The sequence below is a fragment of the Pimephales promelas genome, chromosome 15 (assembly GCF_988280905.1).
Source record: "Pimephales promelas chromosome 15, fPimPro1.hap1.1, whole genome shotgun sequence".
Lineage (NCBI taxonomy): Eukaryota > Metazoa > Chordata > Actinopteri > Cypriniformes > Leuciscidae > Pimephales > Pimephales promelas.
This window is the reverse complement of record NC_142783.1, coordinates 26,781,813-26,802,774: the sequence shown is the minus strand read 5'-3', so window position 1 is coordinate 26,802,774 and position 20,962 is coordinate 26,781,813.

Here is a 20,962-nt window from a genome sequence, read left to right as displayed (position 1 = left end):
ATATTGCTTTTAGAAAATTCTATTAGTTCCTGAATTAAAGCCCTTTAAATCAGGCCTTTGTGGGAAACTAGGCCCTTGGATCGAGTCTTTGTGGGAAAGAGTGATGATGTTACCAAAAACTTGTGCCACATATGCAGTGAATAATATGCTCTCAGTCTTCTCCCATAACTCTGCCGCTGATACAGTCGGAAGCTGACGGTAAATCTTGCCGTCATCAAGAGCCAATCAGGACTGTGCACTTCAAGCATGAGCAGATGTTATGTAAGCACGTCTGAGCATCCAAAGAAAACAAGAACCACATTGTGAAATAACATTTCCACTTATTAAATCCTCCTGCTTTGCCACTAGTCTCATATGGGTCAATCGGCAGAGGACATCCCGAACAAAAACAACACCAGACTTTATATCTGTAAACACAACCTGTGTGAACTCAAATTCAAAAGAGAATTTGATATCTAAAATATCTGTCCTTCCGTCTAGACCACATCGTTTTACTTTTTGGTTTATTTGAACATTTGAACATCATATCTATTGTGTAAGGGAAAATATTTGATGAAGACTGAATGTTGAGAGAAATTTGTTGCTAAATATCAAACTGAACATGTGTTTGTTCTCATTTATAATTCAGCATGGGAAGAAGCCTAAATGTCATAATATATTATTTAATAAACACTGGCTGTTCCCATAAAGGATTTTTTTTAACGTGCACACTTATACAAGGATAGTAAAATTAGAACTGTTCATAATGTCTTTACCCCCAATATTTTTTATAAAGTATTTTATTTCAATTGATACATCTCTGTTTGGCCAGAGGAGACTCATTGTGATTTACATTCCTTTTTTGGCTCTGGAAGTTAGCATTCTACTGACACAACATTGTTCTCTGTAGGCTACCTTCTACCTTTTGTTAACAGGTTTGCTCTGCTTCTATTGTACTGATCCATTTTTAACTGTTACCATGGTGAATTTGCTGACAAAAAAGGAGCAGTCTTGGGTCATGTCATGAGGTTGGGAGAACTTTTATTTACAAGATTTTTAAGATGTTAGATTTTACATTTTTGATTTTCCCAGCCAAACCTCTGTACACTGGAAAAAATCCTCGAGTTTAAAGTTTGGATATTTCTATATGCAGCATCAGTGGGACGACTAAGCAGGGGTTCTCTAGTGTCCAGGTCTTTCAATGCGGCACTACATCAAAAACTGCTAGTTTTTAATTTTATATTTCCCCGATATTTTCAATCTGATGTCGTAGCTTTTAACTTGACAAACGTTATTATTAGTCACATATCATCTGACTGCAGCAATAAGCTATTAAGATTCAGAAACCCTTTACACATACAGTTTTGATCGATAAAACACACACACACAAAATCCAATATTACTTTTCCCTCTATTATGAGCAGATCCCTTAATGAGAGCCCAGAGAATGCTGAGTTCCGGCAGTTCCCACTAGTCGATCTGTTCGTTAAACGTTTGGTTCTCAAGGGAGCAGAGATGCCCAATGAGGCAGACAGCCTGTACAGTAGCTTCCCATGATGCAGCAAACCTCCACCATCAGTTAATCCACAGTCTGAGTGACAGCCAAGTGACACACATCCTCACACACACACACACAGCTCACTTTCCCAAAGGTGATGGTGAGAAAGCAAAACATTCACACACTGGCTTCATGAGGAAAGCCATTGTGGCAATAGACCTGCAAATACATTTTCCCCCTTTTATATACTTAATAATTATTATTTCATTGTTTTTATTAATATAAAATATTTATTTTTTGTTATATTCATTTATTGTGTTAATATATTGTAATACACTCACCTAAAGGATTATTAGGAACACAAACTGCGTTTGACCCCCTTTCACCTTCAGAACTGCCTTAATTTTACGTGGCACTGATTCAACAATGTGCTGAAAGCGTTCTTTAGAAATGTTGGTCCATATTGATAGGATAGCATCTTGCAGTTGATGGAGATTTGTGGGATGCACATTCAGGGCACGAAGCTCCCGTTCCACCACATCCCAAAGATGCTCTATTAGGTTGAGATCTGGTGATGTGGGGGTCATTTTAGTACAGTGAACTCATTGTCATGTTCAAACAATCAATTTGAAACGATTCAAGCTTTGTGACATGGTGCATTATCCTGCTGGAAGTAGCCATCAGAGGATGGGTACATGGTGGCCATAAAGCGATAGAAATGGTCGGAAACAATGCTCAGGTCGGCTGTGGCATTTAAACGATGCCCAATTGGCACTAAGGGGTCTAAAGTTTGCCAAGAAAACATCCCCCACACCATTACACCACCACCACCAGCCTGCACAGTGGTAACAAGGCATAATGGATCCATGATCTCATTCTGTTTACGCCAAAGTCTGACTCTACCATCTGAATGTCTCAACAGAAATCGAGACTCATCAGACCAGGGAACATTTTCCAGTCTTCAACTGTCCAATTTTGGTGAGCTCTTGCAAATTGTAGCCTCTTTTTCCTATTTGTAGTGGAGATGAGTGGTACCCGGTTGGGTCTTCTGCTGTTGTAGCCCATCCGCCTCAAGGCTGTGCGTGTTGTGGCTTCACAAATGCTTTGCTGCATACCTCGGTTGTAACGAGTGGTTATTTCAGTCAAAGTTGCTCTTCTATCAGCTTGAATCAGTCGGCCCATTCTCCTCTGATCTCTAGCATCAACAAGGCATTTTTGCCCACAGGACTGCCGCATACTGGATGTTTTTCCCTTTTCACACCATTCTTTGTAAACCCTAGAAATGGTTGTGTGTGAAAATCCCCAGTAACTGAGCAGATTGGGAAATACTCAGAACGGCCTGTCTGGCACCAACAACCATGCTCAAAATTGCTTAAATCACCTTTCTTTCCCATTCTGACATTCAGTTTGGAGTTCAGGAGATTGTCTTGACCAGGACCACACCCCTAAATGCATTGAAGCAACTGCCTTATTGAACAATTGAATTATTATTGATAAAAAATGAATAGTTTTATTTAATATTATTAAATTTTTAATTTGTTTTGGGTTTTCTTTTTTGCTGATTTGAAAACATATTTTTTTCCATGAAAATATAATCCAACTGTTTTTAATGACTTTTTAAAATAAGCTAAAATAACTTTGGATAAGCATGAATTGCTAGGTGTTTGTTGATGTTAACCAGTAAAATCGTATCTGGTTGAATTTACACATGCAGTCTTTCAGTTGAGACTGGTTGACTGAGAAAGTAATAATCTCGAATAATCTAATCATTCATCAATGTGACTAAAAATAGTAGCTGTCTCGAATAATAAACTTCCTGATTATTGATTCTACTGTTGTTAAACATAGGCTACTCTGAGTCTGTATTGATCTGCAATCAATGTCTTTTTAAATCGTGTGCCTATTCAGCAGGATGACTACGTTTTGTAAAAGATCCTGAGTGTAACCTAGTTAACATCAATTACACATGACATGACTGGGAGAAAACTATGGTAGTCCAGCAGCACTTTCTGCCCGGCTAAGAAAAGAGCAGCTCATGCATAGTGTACAGATACAGAAGGACTGTTCACACCGGTCAGAACAGTGAGAATATACACAACTTTATCATGCTCTACTTATCACTGGCACTAATTTCCTTTTTGAAACAAGAAGTGCAAAGTGCTCCTCTCTGCGCAGGCCGTTAAAACATATCTTGCATATCTTATTGTGGTCATTAATTTAGTATCATATTGCATTTCATATTTTTTATTAGCCCGATTCAGTATCATCAACTAGCATGCTTTTAATTAAATAAGACTTTAGCACATTGTGGTGAGCGGGACGGCCGAGGGACGGGAGTTCTCAGAAAGTCGCGAGGCCACACTCTCACCGGACACATAAGTGTCATTGAGATGAGGGGAATGCTAACAGATACCTTTCTCAGACCACTTTGCAACTGTGTTTATTTTGTCATTGTTTGTCACATTAACTTTGCTGTATTAGGCTTTACAGAAAAGTCAAGTGTTCATGGTTAATATATTAACTATGAGATTATTCTCTAAATTTTTGCAAATACTGTTTATATAAAGTACTGCACCTGTTGACAAAAATATATTCTTGAGATATACCACTGTGTAGCATAAATACATTTACTAGACACTAAATCAGCAGTCACCATTGACCTTTGACCTGATGCCTAAATGACCTACTAACAACAACAGCCGTTGGTTAATAAACAAATAGAATATAACTAAGGGAAAGCTTGGTTTCTATAGCACCGGATTAGCAGGATTATCATAAAATTGTTTGTAATGTTTGTGAAGACACAATAGCATTTTGGCTGATCTGGCAGTAGGAAAGAACAGATGGTACCGAAAGAAATGCATGAAACAGGCGCAGCTGTTAGGAAATCAAACACCGTCCACACAACACACACTTGTGAGATTTACATATATGGATAAGAGGAAAGCTGATCAATTTATAATCATGCATGTAACTCACTATCTTTTCAAACCTGTGAAAAACAACCTTATCTAATGTTAATTCTGAAAATGGAGCAGATATGATCGAGATATGTGCATTATTGCTACATGAAGACTTACATCCATGTGTTTCAGACAGAGCACACACTCCCTAGTGATTTACTACAGAGATCAATGATGAACTAGGCAGATGATATACAATGAGAAGAAATATTCAATGAACATTAGATTTACTTTACAGTATGACTGGCTGCAGGGAGGCGGATATTGATTTTTCCCCCGCTATAAACTAAGGTTTGTGCACTTTGAGTTGATCAACAACAAGTGAATTGATTAATTAACTAACTCTAAGTGGACTTTTATGATTTGTGTGTGTGTGTGTGTGTGTGTGTGTGTGTGTGTGTGTGTGTGTGTGTGTGTGTGTGTGTGTGTGTGTGTGTGTGTGTGTGTGTGTGTGTGTGTGTGTGTGTGTGTGTGTGTCTGTGTCTACTAGCCAGGGTAATCCTTGAAAGAAACTATTGTTGTGTTTTGCTGGCTCAGACACATCATGGCTCTCCCAGTCCAACTGGTAAAGAAAGGAAATCCATAACCTGCAGCAGGTTTGATTTTTCTTTCAAACATACTTGCTAAAAGACAAAGAAGTCTAGGATGGATGGGTGGACGGACAGAGATAGATAGATAGATAGATAGATAGATAGATAGACAGACAGACAGACAGACAGACAGACAGACAGACAGACAGACAGACAGACAGACAGACAGACAGACAGACAGACAGACAGACAGACAGACCGACCGTCCGTCCGTCCGTCCTAGGTAGCCTGACATAGTTAGCCTAGAGACTGATTCACAATCTGACTCTGCACCCTTTGATTTCTTTTACATAAAGTAATTAAATGAGTTTAGGTGGACATATGGGGGTTTGGGGCATAACCAACGCGAAAAACTAAACTTTCAACAAAGGGAAAATTGGCTTTCATTGTAGTTACGCTACTTTGTCTCAACTTTTTAAACGGTAGGAGCGCATTCGTGTGGCCAAACTTACCACGATCCCCCTCTTACAGTAGCTAATATCCATATTATTATTATGCATCAGTGACGGTGAGTGGGTTTCACTGAGACAGATCATTGTATTTGCGTGCCATCTTGTGGCCAGATTGTGCAAAACTTGGACCGTGCGGTCTGGAGGACCGTGACGTTGACGTGCTGTCTGATGGTCTGACTGCACTAGTGCGTTTACTACTCATGGGTGGGAGAATACCTGTGATGCGTTATGGGCCAAAGAGTATAGAAGAACAAGAGGCGAAACTCTGATGCTTTTTTGGTAACAGCCACCAGGTGGCGCGGCCATTTCGGGGTGAAAATTCCAACTGGAGTTACTGGACAACAGCACAGATAACAGTTTTTTTGAGGTAGTTTTTTCTTGCATTAGTGAGTATTTCCGTTTTATGCAACTTTACACCTTTACTACTATTATTAGTTACCAACACTAGGCCTGAAATATATTTTGTATGTTTTAATCGCCTGGATCATGCTACAAACATGATGATCTTATAGAACATGATGCATTGCTGTGTCTGTTATCCTATAACTTTAACGTTAGTGTTTTTATTTATTTTTTATTACTAGTCTTGCTTTAACGGTCATTAATATAAGATAATACTGCAAAAAAAAAAAAAGAGTTTACTATTTATTTACTATTGCTTTTATATTTATTGTCCAACATTTACATTTTAGTACAATTTAATTTATTTGCTGAATTCATTTATTTCATTGATAACTTATTTTTGTATGTACCGTTATGTGTATCTCTTGGATAGTATTACAACTCTTGAAGTATTACAACTTTATGAACTGATATCACTTTATTCTTACCTGGAGAATAATAATTAATTAAAACCTTGAACTTCCCTGTCTCAAGTTATGTGGAGGAAAATTCTGGTTCAGTAGCAACTTCTTTTAAACTGCTATAACGTTAACTGTTGTGAGTTAAAATAATCACCTAATTATTTCAACCTAAAATGACCTCTGCACTGTGCACTCTGCAAAAAAAGTTTATCCAATCTTCTTGAAACTCTGGATTCTGATAGAGGGCCATGTGACTTAGACCTAAGTGCAAAAATAGAGGCTCTAGACCCTTTCAGAGCTGAGATATTGAGATAATAATGAGATAAATGCTACGTGGTATCTCAATATCTCAGCTCTTGAAGGGTCTAGACTAGAGCCTCCATTTTTGCACTCAGGTCTAAGTCCCATGCCCCTCTATCAGAATCCAGTTTCAAGAAGATTGGAGGAACCTACAATTTCCACCCAAGAAAAAAAACGAGTGTTACCCCTGTCGGTTTTTTTTTTTGGGCAAAAAATACGTTTCTCCAATCTTCTTGAAACTCTGGATTCTGATAGAGGGTCATGGGACTTACACCTGAGTGCAAAAATGGAGGCTCTAGACCCTTCCAGAGCTGAGATATCAAAATTTAAAATTTCGACTCGAAAAAAACCCGACAGTGTTACCCCTTTTGTTTTTTTTCGTTTTCGGGCGAAAAATTACGTTTCTCCAATCTTCTCAAAACTCTGGATTCTGATAGAGGGCCATGAAACTTTGACCTGAGTGCAAAAATGGAGGCTCTAGACCCTTCAAGAGCTGAGATATCGAAATTCAAAATTTCGACCCGAAAAAAAAAATGACAGTGTCACCCCTTTTGTTTTTTTTCATTTTCGGGCGAAAAATTAAGTTTCTCCAATCTTCTCAAAACTCTGGATTCTGATAGAGGGCCACGAAACTTTGACCTGAGTGCAAAAATGGAGGCTCTAGACCCTTCCAGAGTTGAGATATCGAAATTCAAAATTTCGACCCGAAAAAAAAACGACAGTGTAACCCCTTTCGTTTTTTTTTATTTTCGGGCGAAAAATTGAGTTTCTCCAATCTTCTCAAAACTCTGGATTCTGATAGAGGGCCACGAAACTTTGACCTGAGTGCAAAAATGGAGGCTCTAGACCCTTCCAGAGCTGAGATATCGAAATTAAAAATTTCGACCCGAAAAAAAAAACGACAGTGTTACCCCTTTCGTTTTTTCCGTTTTCGGGCGAAAAATTAAGTTTCTCCAATCTTCTCAAAACTCTGGATTATGATAGAGGGCTGTGAGACTTTTACCTGAGTGCAAAAATGGAGGCTCTAGACCCTTCCAGAGCTGAGATATCAAAATTTAAAATTTCGACTCGAAAAAAAAACGACAGTGTTACCCCTTTCGTTTTTTTTCGTTTTCGGGCGAAAAATTACGTTTCTCCAATCTTCTCAAAACTCTGGATTCTGATAGAGGGCCACGAAACTTTGACCTGAGTGCAAAAATGGAGGCTCTAGACCCTTCCAGAGCTGAGATATCGAAATTCAAAATTTCGACCCGAAAAAAAAACGACAGTGTTACCCCTTTCGTTTTTTTCCGTTTTCGGGCGAAAAATTAAGTTTCTCCAATCTTCTCAAAACTCTGGATTCTGATAGAGGGCCACGAAACATTGACCTGAGTGCAAAAATGGAGGCTCTAGACCCTTCCAGAGCTGAGATATTGAAATTCAAAATTTCGACCCGAAAAAAAAACGACAGTGTTACCCCTTTCGTTTTTTTTTTCGTTTTCGGGCGAAAAATTACGTATCTCCAATCTTCTCAAAACTCTGGATTATGACAGAGGGCTGTGAGACTTTGACCTGAGTGCAAAAATGGAGGCTCTAGACCCTTCCAGAGCTGAGATATCAAAATTTAAAATTTCGACTCGAAAAAAAAACGACAGTATTACCCCTTTCGTTTTTTTCCGTTTTCGGGCGAAAAATTACGTTTCTCCAATCTTCTCAAAACTCTGGATTCTGATAGGGGGCCACAAAACTTTGACCTGAGTGCAAAAATGGAGGCTCTAGACCCTTCCAGAGCTGAGATATCGAAATTCAAAATTTCGACCCGAAAAAAAAAAACGACAGTGTTACCCCTTTCGTTTTTTTTTTCGTTTTCGGGCGAAAAATTAAGTTTCTCCAATCTTCTCAAAACTCTGGATTATGATAGAGGGCTGTGAGACTTTGACCTGAGTGCAAAAATGGAGGCTCTAGACCCTTCCAGAGCTGAGATATCAAAATTTAAAATTTCGACTCGAAAAAAACCCGACAGTGTTACCCCTTTTGTTTTTTTTCGTTTTCGGGCGAAAAATTACGTTTCTCCAATCTTCTCAAAACTCTGGATTCTGATAGAGGGCCATGAAACTTTGACCTGAGTGCAAAAATGGAGGCTCTAGACCCTTCAAGAGCTGAGATATCGAAATTCAAAATTTCGACCCGAAAAAAAAAATGACAGTGTCACCCCTTTTGTTTTTTTTCATTTTCGGGCGAAAAATTAAGTTTCTCCAATCTTCTCAAAACTCTGGATTCTGATAGAGGGCCACGAAACTTTGACCTGAGTGCAAAAATGGAGGCTCTAGACCCTTCCAGAGTTGAGATATCGAAATTCAAAATTTCGACCCGAAAAAAAAAACGACAGTGTTACCCCTTTCGTTTTTTTTCATTTTCGGGCGAAAAATTGAGTTTCTCCAATCTTCTCAAAACTCTGGATTCTGATAGAGGGCCACGAAACTTTGACCTGAGTGCAAAAATGGAGGCTCTAGACCCTTCCAGAGCTGAGATATCGAAATTCAAAATTTCGACCCGAAAAAAAAACGACAGTGTTACCCCTTTAGTTGTTTTTCATTTTCGGGCAAAAAATTTAGTTTCTCCAATCTTCTCAAAACTCTGGATTCTGATAGAGGGCCACGAAACTTTGACCTGAGTGCAAAAATGGAGGCTCTAGACCCTTCCAGAGCTGACATATTGAAATTAAAAATTTCGACCCGAAAAAAAAAACGACAGTGTTACCGCTTTCGTTTTTTTTTTCATTTTCGGGCGAAAAATTGAGTTTTTTCAATCTTCTCAAAACTCTGGATTATGATAGAGGGCTGTAAGACTTTGACCTGAGTGCAAAAATGGAGGCTCTAGACCCTTCCAGAGCTGAGATATCGAAATTCTAAATTTCGACCCGAAAAAAAACCGACAGTGTTACCCCTTTCGTTTTTTTTTTCATTTTCGGGCGAAAAATTGATTTTCTCCAATCTTTGCAAAACTCTGGATTCTGATAGAGGGCCACGAAACTTTGACCTGAGTGCAAAAATGGAGGCTCTAGACCCTTCCAGAGTTGAGATATCAAAATTCAAAATTTTGACCCGAAAAAAAAACGACAGTGTTACCCCTTTCATTTTTTTTTCATTTTCGGGCGAAAAATTGAGTTTCTCCAATCTTCTCAAAACTCTGGATTATGACAGAGGGCTGTAAGACTTTGACCTGAGTGCAAAAATGGAGGCTCTAGACCCTTCCAGAGCTGAGATATCGAAATTCAAAATTTCGACCCGAAAAAAAAACGACAGTGTTACCCCATTCGTTTTTTTTCATTTTCGGGCGAAAAACTGAGTTTCTCCAATCTTCTCAAAACTCTGGATTATGATAGAGGGCTGTAAGACTTGGACCTGAGTGCAAAAATGGAGGCTCTAGACCCTTCCAGAGCTGAGATATCGAAATTCAAAATTTCGACCCGAAAAAAAACGACAGTGTTACCCCTTTCGTTTTTTTTCATTTTCGGGCGAAAAATTAAGTTTCTCCAATCTTCTCAAAACTCTGGATTCTTATAGAGGGCCACGAAACTTTGACCTGAGTGCAAAAATGGAGGCTCTAGACCCTTCCAGAGCTGAGATATCGAAATTCAAAATTTCGACCCGAAAAAAAAAACGACAGTGTTACCCCTTTCGTTTTTTTTTCGTTTTCAGGCGAAAAATTACGTTTCTCCAATCTTCTCAAAACTCTGGATTCTGATAGAGGGCCTCGAAACTTTGACCTGAGTGCAAAAATGGAGGCTCTAGACCCTTCCAGAGCTGAGATATCGAAATTAAAAATTTCGACCCGAAAAAAAAAACCGACAGTGTTACCCCTTTCGTTTTTTTTCCGTTTTCGGGCGAAAAATTAAGTTTCTCCAATCTTCTCAAAACGCTGGATTATGATAGAGGGCTGTGAGACTTTGACCTGAGTGCAAAAATGGAGGCTCTAGACCCTTCCAGAGCTGAGATATCAAAATTAAAAATTTCGACTCGAAAAAAAAACGACAGTGTTACCCCTTTCGTTTTTTTTCGTTTTCGGGCGAAAAATTACGTTTCTCCAATCTTCTCAAAACTCTGGATTCTGATAGAGGGCCACGAAACTTTGACCTGAGTGCAAAAATGGAGGCTCTAGACCCTTCCAGAGCTGAGATATCGAAATTCAAAATTTCGACCCGAAAAAAAAACGACAGTGTTACCCCTTTCGTTTTTTTCCGTTTTCGGGCGAAAAATTAAGTTTCTCCAATCTTCTCAAAACTCTGGATTCTGATAGAGGGCCACGAAACATTGACCTGAGTGCAAAAATGGAGGCTCTAGACCCTTCCAGAGCTGAGATATCGAAATTCAAAATTTCGACCCGAAAAAAAAAACGACAGTGTTACCCCTTTCGTTTTTTTTTTCGTTTTCGGGCGAAAAATTACGTATCTCCAATCTTCTCAAAACTCTGGATTCTGATAGAGGGCCACAAAACTTTGACCTGAGTGCAAAAATGGAGGCTCTAGACCCTTCCAGAGCTGAGATATCGAAATTCAAAATTTCGACCCGAAAAAAAAAACGACAGTGTTACCCCTTTCGTTTTTTTTTCGTTTTGGGGTGAAAAATTAAGTTTCTCCAATCTTCTCAAAACTCTGGATTATGATAGAGGGCTGTGAGACTTTGACCTGAGTGCAAAACTGGAGGCTCTAGACCCTTCCAGAGCTGAGATATCAAAATTTAAAATTTCGACTCGAAAAAAAAACGACAGTATTACCCCTTTCGTTTTTTTTCGTTTTCGGGCGAAAAATTACGTTTCTCCAATCTTCTCAAAACTCTGGATTCTGATAGGGGGCCACAAAACTTTGACCTGAGTGCAAAAATGGAGGCTCTAGACCCTTCCAGAGCTGAGATATCGAAATTCAAAATTTCGACCCGAAAAAAAAAAACCACAGTGTTACCCCTTTCGTTTTTTTTTTCGTTTTCGGGCGAAAAATTAAGTTTCTCCAATCTTCTCAAAACTCTGGATTATGATAGAGGGCTGTGAGACTTTGACCTGAGTGCAAAAATGGAGGCTCTAGACCCTTCCAGAGCTGAGATATCAAAATTTAAAATTTTGACTCGAAAAAAACCCGACAGTGTTACCCCTTTTGTTTTTTTCGTTTTCGGGCGAAAAATTACGTTTCTCCAATCTTCTCAAAACTCTGGATTCTGATAGAGGGCCATGAAACTTTGACCTGAGTGCAAAAATGGAGGCTCTAGACCCTTCAAGAGCTGAGATATCGAAATTCAAAATTTCGACCCGAAAAAAAAAATGACAGTGTTACCCCTTTCGTTTTTTTTCATTTTCGGGCGAAAAATTGAGTTTCTCCAATCTTCTCAAAACTCTGGATTCTGATAGAGGGCCACGAAACTTTGACCTGAGTGCAAAAATGGAGGCTCTAGACCCTTCCAGAGCTGAGATATCGAAATTAAAAATTTCGACCCGAAAAAAAAAAACGACAGTGTTACCCCTTTCGTTTTTTTCCGTTTTCGGGCGAAAAATTAAGTTTCTCCAATCTTCTCAAAACTCTGGATTATGATAGAGGGCTGTGAGACTTTGACCTGAGTGCAAAAATGGAGGCTCTAGACCCTTCCAGAGCTGAGATATCAAAATTTAAAATTTCGACTCGAAAAAAAAACGACAGTGTTACCCCTTTCGTTTTTTTTCGTTTTCGGGCGAAAAATTACGTTTCTCCAATCTTCTCAAAACTCTGGATTCTGATAGAGGGCCACGAAACTTTGACCTGAGTGCAAAAATGGAGGCTCTAGACCCTTCCAGAGCTGAGATATCGAAATTCAAAATTTCGACCCGAAAAAAAAACGACAGTGTTACCCCTTTCGTTTTTTTCCGTTTTCGGGCGAAAAATTAAGTTTCTCCAATCTTCTCAAAACTCTGGATTCTGATAGAGGGCCACGAAACATTGACCTGAGTGCAAAAATGGAGGCTCTAGACCCTTCCAGAGCTGAGATATCGAAATTCAAAATTTCGACCCGAAAAAAAAAACGACAGTGTTACCCCTTTCATTTTTTTTTTCGTTTTCGGGCGAAAAATTACGTATCTCCAATCTTCTCAAAACTCTGGATTATGATAGAGGGCTGTGAGACTTTGACCTGAGTGCAAAAATGGAGGCTCTAGACCCTTCCAGAGCTGAGATATCAAAATTTAAAATTTCGACTCGAAAAAAAAACGACAGTATTACCCCTTTCGTTTTTTTTCGTTTTCGGGCGAAAAATTACGTTTCTCCAATCTTCTCAAAACTCTGGATTCTGATAGGGGGCCACAAAACTTTGACCTGAGTGCAAAAATGGAGGCTCTAGACCCTTCCAGAGCTGAGATATCGAAATTCAAAATTTCGACCCGAAAAAAAAAAACGACAGTGTTACCCCTTTCGTTTTTTTTTTTCGTTTTCGGGCGAAAAATTAAGTTTCTCCAATCTTCTCAAAACTCTGGATTATGATAGAGGGCTGTGAGACTTTGACCTGAGTGCAAAAATGGAGGCTCTAGACCCTTCCAGAGCTGAGATATCAAAATTTAAAATTTCGACTCGAAAAAAACCCGACAGTGTTACCCCTTTTGTTTTTTTTCGTTTTCGGGCGAAAAATTACGTTTCTCCAATCTTCTCAAAACTCTGGATTCTGATAGAGGGCCATGAAACTTTGACCTGAGTGCAAAAATGGAGGCTCTAGACCCTTCAAGAGCTGAGATATCGAAATTCAAAATTTCGACCCGAAAAAAAAAATGACAGTGTCACCCCTTTTGTTTTTTTTCATTTTCGGGCGAAAAATTAAGTTTCTCCAATCTTCTCAAAACTCTGGATTCTGATAGAGGGCCACGAAACTTTGACCTGAGTGCAAAAATGGAGGCTCTAGACCCTTCCAGAGCTGAGATATCGAAATTCAAAATTTCGACCCGAAAAAAAAAACGACAGTGTTAACCCTTTCGTTTTTTTTTCATTTTCGGGCGAAAAATTGAGTTTCTCCAATCTTCGCAAAACTCTGGATTCTGATAGAGGGCCACGAAACTTTGACCTGAGTGCAAAAATGGAGGCTCTAGACCCTTCCAGAGTTGAGATATCAAAATTCAAAATTTCGACCCGAAAAAAAAACGACAGTGTTACCCCTTTCATTTTTTATTCATTTTCGGGCGAAAAATTGAGTTTCTCCAATCTTCTCAAAACTCTGGATTATGATAGAGGGCTGTAAGACTTTGACCTGAGTGCAAAAATGGAGGCTCTAGACCCTTCCAGAGCTGAGATATCGAAATTCAAAATTTCGACCCGAAAAAAAAACGACAGTGTTACCCCTTTCGTTTTTTTTTTCATTTTCGGGCGAAAAACTGAGTTTCTCCAATCTTCTCAAAACTCTGGATTATGATAGAGGGCTGTAAGACTTTGACCTGAGTGCAAAAATGGAGGCTCTAGACCCTTCCAGAGCTGAGATATCGAAATTCAAAATTTCGACCCGAAAAAAAAAACGATAGTGTTACCCCTTTCGTTTTTTTTCATTTTCGGGCGAAAAATTAAGTTTCTCCAATCTTCTCAAAACTCTGGATTCTGATAGAGGGCCACGAAACTTTGACCTGAGTGCAAAAATGGAGGCTCTAGACCCTTCAAGAGCTGAGATATCGAAATTCAAAATTTCGACCCGAAAAAAAAATGACAGTGTCACCCCTTTTGTTTTTTTTCATTTTCGGGCGAAAAATTAAGTTTCTCCAATCTTCTCAAAACTCTGGATTCTGATAGAGGGCCACGAAACTTTGACCTGAGTGCAAAAATGGAGGCTCTAGACCCTTCAAGAGCTGAGATATCGAAGTTCAAAATTTCGACCCGAAAAAAAAAATGACAGTGTCACCCCTTTTGTTTTTTTTCATTTTCGGGCGAAAAATTAAGTTTCTCCAATCTTCTCAAAACTCTGGATTCTGATAGAGGGCCACGAAACTTTGACCTGAGTGCAAAAATGGAGGCTCTAGACCCTTCCAGAGTTGAGATATCGAAATTCAAAATTTCGACCCGAAAAAAAAACGACAGTGTTACCCCTTTCGTTTTTTTTCATTTTCGGGCGAAAAATTGAGTTTCTCCAATCTTCTCAAAACTCTGGATTCTGATAGAGGGCCACGAAACTTTGACCTGAGTGCAAAAATGGAGGCTCTAGACCCTTCCAGAGCTGAGATATCGAAATTCAAAATTTCGACCCGAAAAAAAAACGACAGTGTTACCCCTTTAGTTGTTTTTCATTTTCGGGCAAAAAATTTAGTTTCTCCAATCTTCTCAAAACTCTGGATTCTGATAGAGGGCCACGAAACTTTGACCTGAGTGCAAAAATGGAGGCTCTAGACCCTTCCAGAGCTGAGATATCGAAATTAAAAATTTCGACCCGAAAAAAAACGACAGTGTTACCCCTTTCATTTTTTTTCATTTTCGGGCGAAAAATTACGTTTCTCCAATCTTCTCAAAACTCTGGATTCTGATAGAGGGCCACGAAACTTTGACCTGAGTGCAAAAATGGAGGCTCTAGACCCTTCCAGAGCTGAGATATCGAAATTCAAAATTTCGACCTGAAAAAAAAACGACAGTGTTACCCCTTTCGTTTTTTTTCATTTTCGGGCGAAAAATTGAGTTTCTCCAATCTTCTCAAAACTCTGGATTCTGATAGAGGGCCACAAAACTTTGACCTGAGTGCAAAAATGGAGGCTCTAGACCCTTCCAGAGCTGAGATATCGAAATTCAAAATCTCGACCCGAAAAAAAAACGACCGTGTTACCCCTTTCGTTGTTTTTCATTTTCGGGTAAAAAATTGAGTTTCTCCAATCTTCTCAAAACTCTGGATTCTGATAGAGGGCCACGAAACTTTGACCTGAGTGCAAAAATGGAGGCTCTAGACCCTTCCAGAGCTGAGATATCGAAATTCAAAATTTCGACCCGAAAAAAAAAACGACAGTGTTACCCCTTTCGTTTTTTTTCATTTTCGGGCGAAAAATTGAGTTTCTCCAATCTTCTCAAAACTCTGGATTATGATAGAGGGCTGTAAGACTTTGACCTGAGTGCAAAAATGGAGGCTCTAGACCCTTCCAGAGCTGAGATATCGAAATTCAAAATTTCCACCCGAAAAAAAAACGACAGTGTTACCCCTTTCGTTTTTTTTTCATTTTCGGGCGAAAAATTGAGTTTCTCCAATCTTCTCAAAACTCTGGATTCTGATAGAGGGCCACGAAACTTTGACCTGAGTGCAAAAATGGAGGCTCTAGACCCTTCCAGAGCTGAGATATCGAAATTCAAAATTTCGACCCGAAAAAAAAAACGACAGTGTTACCCCTTTCGTTTTTTTTCATTTTCGGGCGAATAATTGAGTTTCTCCAATCTTCTCAAAACTCTGGATTATGATAGAGGGCTGTAAGACTTTGACCTGAGTGCAAAAATGGAGGCTCTAGACCCTTCCAGAGCTGAGATATCGAAATTCAAAATTTCGACCCAAAAAAAAAACGACAGTGTTACCCCTTTCATTTTTTTTCATTTTCGGGCGAAAAATTGAGTTTCTCCAATCTTCTCAAAACTCTTGATTATGATAGAGAGCTGTAAGACTTTGACCTGAGTGCAAAAATGGAGGCTCTAGACCCTTCCAGAGCTGAGATATCAAAATTTAAAATTTCGACTCGAAAAAAAAACGACAGTGTTACCCCTTTCGTTTTTTTTCGTTTTGGGGTGAAAAATTAAGTTTCTCCAATCTTCTCAAAACTCTGGATTATGATAGAGGGCTGTGAGACTTTGACCTGAGTGCAAAACTGGAGACTCTAGACCCTTCCAGAGCTGAGATATCAAAATTTAAAATTTCGACTCGAAAAAAAAACGACAGTATTACCCCTTTAGTTTTTTTTCGTTTTCGGGCGAAAAATTACGTTTCTCCAATCTTCTCAAAACTCTGGATTCTGATAGGGGGCCACAAAACTTTGACCTGAGTGCAAAAATGGAGGCTCTAGACCCTTCCAGAGCTGAGATATCGAAATTCAAAATTTCGACCCGAAAAAAAAAAACCCACAGTGTTACCCCTTTCGTTTTTTTTTTCGTTTTCGGGCGAAAAATTAAGTTTCTCCAATCTTCTCAAAACTCTGGATTATGATAGAGGGCTGTGAGACTTTGACCTGAGTGCAAAAATGGAGGCTCTAGACCCTTCCAGAGCTGAGATATCAAAATTTAAAATTTCGACTCGAAAAAAACCCGACAGTGTTACCCCTTTTGTTTTTTTCGTTTTCGGGCGAAAAATTACGTTTCTCCAATCTTCTCAAAACTCTGGATTCTGATAGAGGGCCATGAAACTTTGACCTGAGTGCAAAAATGGAGGCTCTAGACCCTTCAAGAGCTGAGATATCGAAATTCAAAATTTCGACCCGAAAAAAAAAATGACAGTGTCACCCCTTTTGTTTTTTTTTCATTTTCGGGCGAAAAATTAAGTTTCTCCAATCTTCTCAAAACTCTGGATTCTGATAGAGGGCCACGAAACTTTGACCTGAGTGCAAAAATGGAGGCTCTAGACCCTTCCAGAGCTGAGATATCGAAATTCAAAATTTCGACCCGAAAAAAAAACGACAGTGTTACCCCTTTCGTTTTTTTCCGTTTTCGGGCGAAAAATTAAGTTTCTCCAATCTTCTCAAAACTCTGGATTCTGATAGAGGGCCACGAAACATTGACCTGAGTGCAAAAATGGAGGCTCTAGACCCTTCCAGAGCTGAGATATCGAAATTCAAAATTTCGACCCGAAAAAAAAAACGACAGTGTTACCCCTTTCATTTTTTTTTTCGTTTTCGGGCGAAAAATTACGTATCTCCAATCTTCTCAAAACTCTGGATTATGATAGAGGGCTGTGAGACTTTGACCTGAGTGCAAAAATGGAGGCTCTAGACCCTTCCAGAGCTGAGATATCAAAATTTAAAATTTCGACTCGAAAAAAAAACGACAGTATTACCCCTTTCGTTTTTTTTCGTTTTCGGGCGAAAAATTACGTTTCTCCAATCTTCTCAAAACTCTGGATTCTGATAGGGGGCCACAAAACTTTGACCTGAGTGCAAAAATGGAGGCTCTAGACCCTTCCAGAGCTGAGATATCGAAATTCAAAATTTCGACCCGAAAAAAAAAAACGACAGTGTTACCCCTTTCGTTTTTTTTTTTCGTTTTCGGGCGAAAAATTAAGTTTCTCCAATCTTCTCAAAACTCTGGATTATGATAGAGGGCTGTGAGACTTTGACCTGAGTGCAAAAATGGAGGCTCTAGACCCTTCCAGAGCTGAGATATCAAAATTTAAAATTTCGACTCGAAAAAAACCCGACAGTGTTACCCCTTTTGTTTTTTTTCGTTTTCGGGCGAAAAATTACGTTTCTCCAATCTTCTCAAAACTCTGGATTCTGATAGAGGGCCATGAAACTTTGACCTGAGTGCAAAAATGGAGGCTCTAGACCCTTCAAGAGCTGAGATATCGAAATTCAAAATTTCGACCCGAAAAAAAAAATGACAGTGTCACCCCTTTTGTTTTTTTTCATTTTCGGGCGAAAAATTAAGTTTCTCCAATCTTCTCAAAACTCTGGATTCTGATAGAGGGCCACGAAACTTTGACCTGAGTGCAAAAATGGAGGCTCTAGACCCTTCCAGAGCTGAGATATCGAAATTCAAAATTTCGACCCGAAAAAAAAAACGACAGTGTTAACCCTTTCGTTTTTTTTTCATTTTCGGGCGAAAAATTGAGTTTCTCCAATCTTCGCAAAACTCTGGATTCTGATAGAGGGCCACGAAACTTTGACCTGAGTGCAAAAATGGAGGCTCTAGACCCTTCCAGAGTTGAGATATCAAAATTCAAAATTTCGACCCGAAAAAAAAACGACAGTGTTACCCCTTTCATTTTTTATTCATTTTCGGGCGAAAAATTGAGTTTCTCCAATCTTCTCAAAACTCTGGATTATGATAGAGGGCTGTAAGACTTTGACCTGAGTGCAAAAATGGAGGCTCTAGACCCTTCCAGAGCTGAGATATCGAAATTCAAAATTTCGACCCGAAAAAAAAACGACAGTGTTACCCCTTTCGTTTTTTTTTTCATTTTCGGGCGAAAAACTGAGTTTCTCCAATCTTCTCAAAACTCTGGATTATGATAGAGGGCTGTAAGACTTTGACCTGAGTGCAAAAATGGAGGCTCTAGACCCTTCCAGAGCTGAGATATCGAAATTCAAAATTTCGACCCGAAAAAAAAAACGATAGTGTTACCCCTTTCGTTTTTTTTCATTTTCGGGCGAAAAATTAAGTTTCTCCAATCTTCTCAAAACTCTGGATTCTGATAGAGGGCCACGAAACTTTGACCTGAGTGCAAAAATGGAGGCTCTAGACCCTTCAAGAGCTGAGATATCGAAATTCAAAATTTCGACCCGAAAAAAAAATGACAGTGTCACCCCTTTTGTTTTTTTTCATTTTCGGGCGAAAAATTAAGTTTCTCCAATCTTCTCAAAACTCTGGATTCTGATAGAGGGCCACGAAACTTTGACCTGAGTGCAAAAATGGAGGCTCTAGACCCTTCAAGAGCTGAGATATCGAAGTTCAAAATTTCGACCCGAAAAAAAAAATGACAGTGTCACCCCTTTTGTTTTTTTTCATTTTCGGGCGAAAAATTAAGTTTCTCCAATCTTCTCAAAACTCTGGATTCTGATAGAGGGCCACGAAACTTTGACCTGAGTGCAAAAATGGAGGCTCTAGACCCTTCCAGAGTTGAGATATCGAAATTCAAAATTTCGACCCGAAAAAAAAACGACAGTGTTACCCCTTTCGTTTTTTTTCATTTTCGGGCGAAAAATTGAGTTTCTCCAATCTTCTCAAAACTCTGGATTCTGATAGAGGGCCACGAAACTTTGACCTGAGTGCAAAAATGGAGGCTCTAGACCCTTCCAGAGCTGAGATATCGAAATTCAAAATTTCGACCCGAAAAAAAAACGACAGTGTTACCCCTTTAGTTGTTTTTCATTTTCGGGCAAAAAATTTAGTTTCTCCAATCTTCTCAAAACTCTGGATTCTGATAGAGGGCCACGAAACTTTGACCTGAGTGCAAAAATGGAGGCTCTAGACCCTTCCAGAGCTGAGATATCGAAATTAAAAATTTCGACCCGAAAAAAAACGACAGTGTTACCCCTTTCATTTTTTTTCATTTTCGGGCGAAAAATTACGTTTCTCCAATCTTCTCAAAACTCTGGATTCTGATAGAGGGCCACGAAACTTTGACCTGAGTGCAAAAATGGAGGCTCTAGACCCTTCCAGAGCTGAGATATCGAAATTCAAAATTTCGACCTGAAAAAAAAACGACAGTGTTACCCCTTTCGTTTTTTTTCATTTTCGGGCGAAAAATTGAGTTTCTCCAATCTTCTCAAAACTCTGGATTCTGATAGAGGGCCACAAAACTTTGACCTGAGTGCAAAAATGGAGGCTCTAGACCCTTCCAGAGCTGAGATATCGAAATTCAAAATCTCGACCCGAAAAAAAAACGACCGTGTTACCCCTTTCGTTGTTTTTCATTTTCGGGTAAAAAATTGAGTTTCTCCAATCTTCTCAAAACTCTGGATTCTGATAGAGGGCCACGAAACTTTGACCTGAGTGCAAAAATGGAGGCTCTAGACCCTTCCAGAGCTGAGATATCGAAATTCAAAATTTCGACCCGAAAAAAAAAACGACAGTGTTACCCCTTTCGTTTTTTTTCATTTTCGGGCGAAAAATTGAGTTTCTCCAATCTTCTCAAAACTCTGGATTATGATAGAGGGCTGTAAGACTTTGACCTGAGTGCAAAAATGGAGGCTCTAGACCCTTCCAGAGCTGAGATATCGAAATTCAAAATTTCCACCCGAAAAAAAAACGACAGTGTTACCCCTTTCGTTTTTTTTTCATTTTCGGGCGAAAAATTGAGTTTCTCCAATCTTCTCAAAACTCTGGATTCTGATAGAGGGCCACGAAACTTTGACCTGAGTGCAAAAATGGAGGCTCTAGACCCTTCCAGAGCTGAGATATCGAAATTCAAAATTTCGACCCGAAAAAAAAAACGACAGTGTTACCCCTTTCGTTTTTTTTCATTTTCGGGCGAATAATTGAGTTTCTCCAATCTTCTCAAAACTCTGGATTATGATAGAGGGCTGTAAGACTTTGACCTGAGTGCAAAAATGGAGGCTCTAGACCCTTCCAGAGCTGAGATATCGAAATTCAAAATTTCGACCCAAAAAAAAAACGACAGTGTTACCCCTTTCATTTTTTTTCATTTTCGGGCGAAAAATTGAGTTTCTCCAATCTTCTCAAAACTCTTGATTATGATAGAGAGCTGTAAGACTTTGACCTGAGTGCAAAAATGGA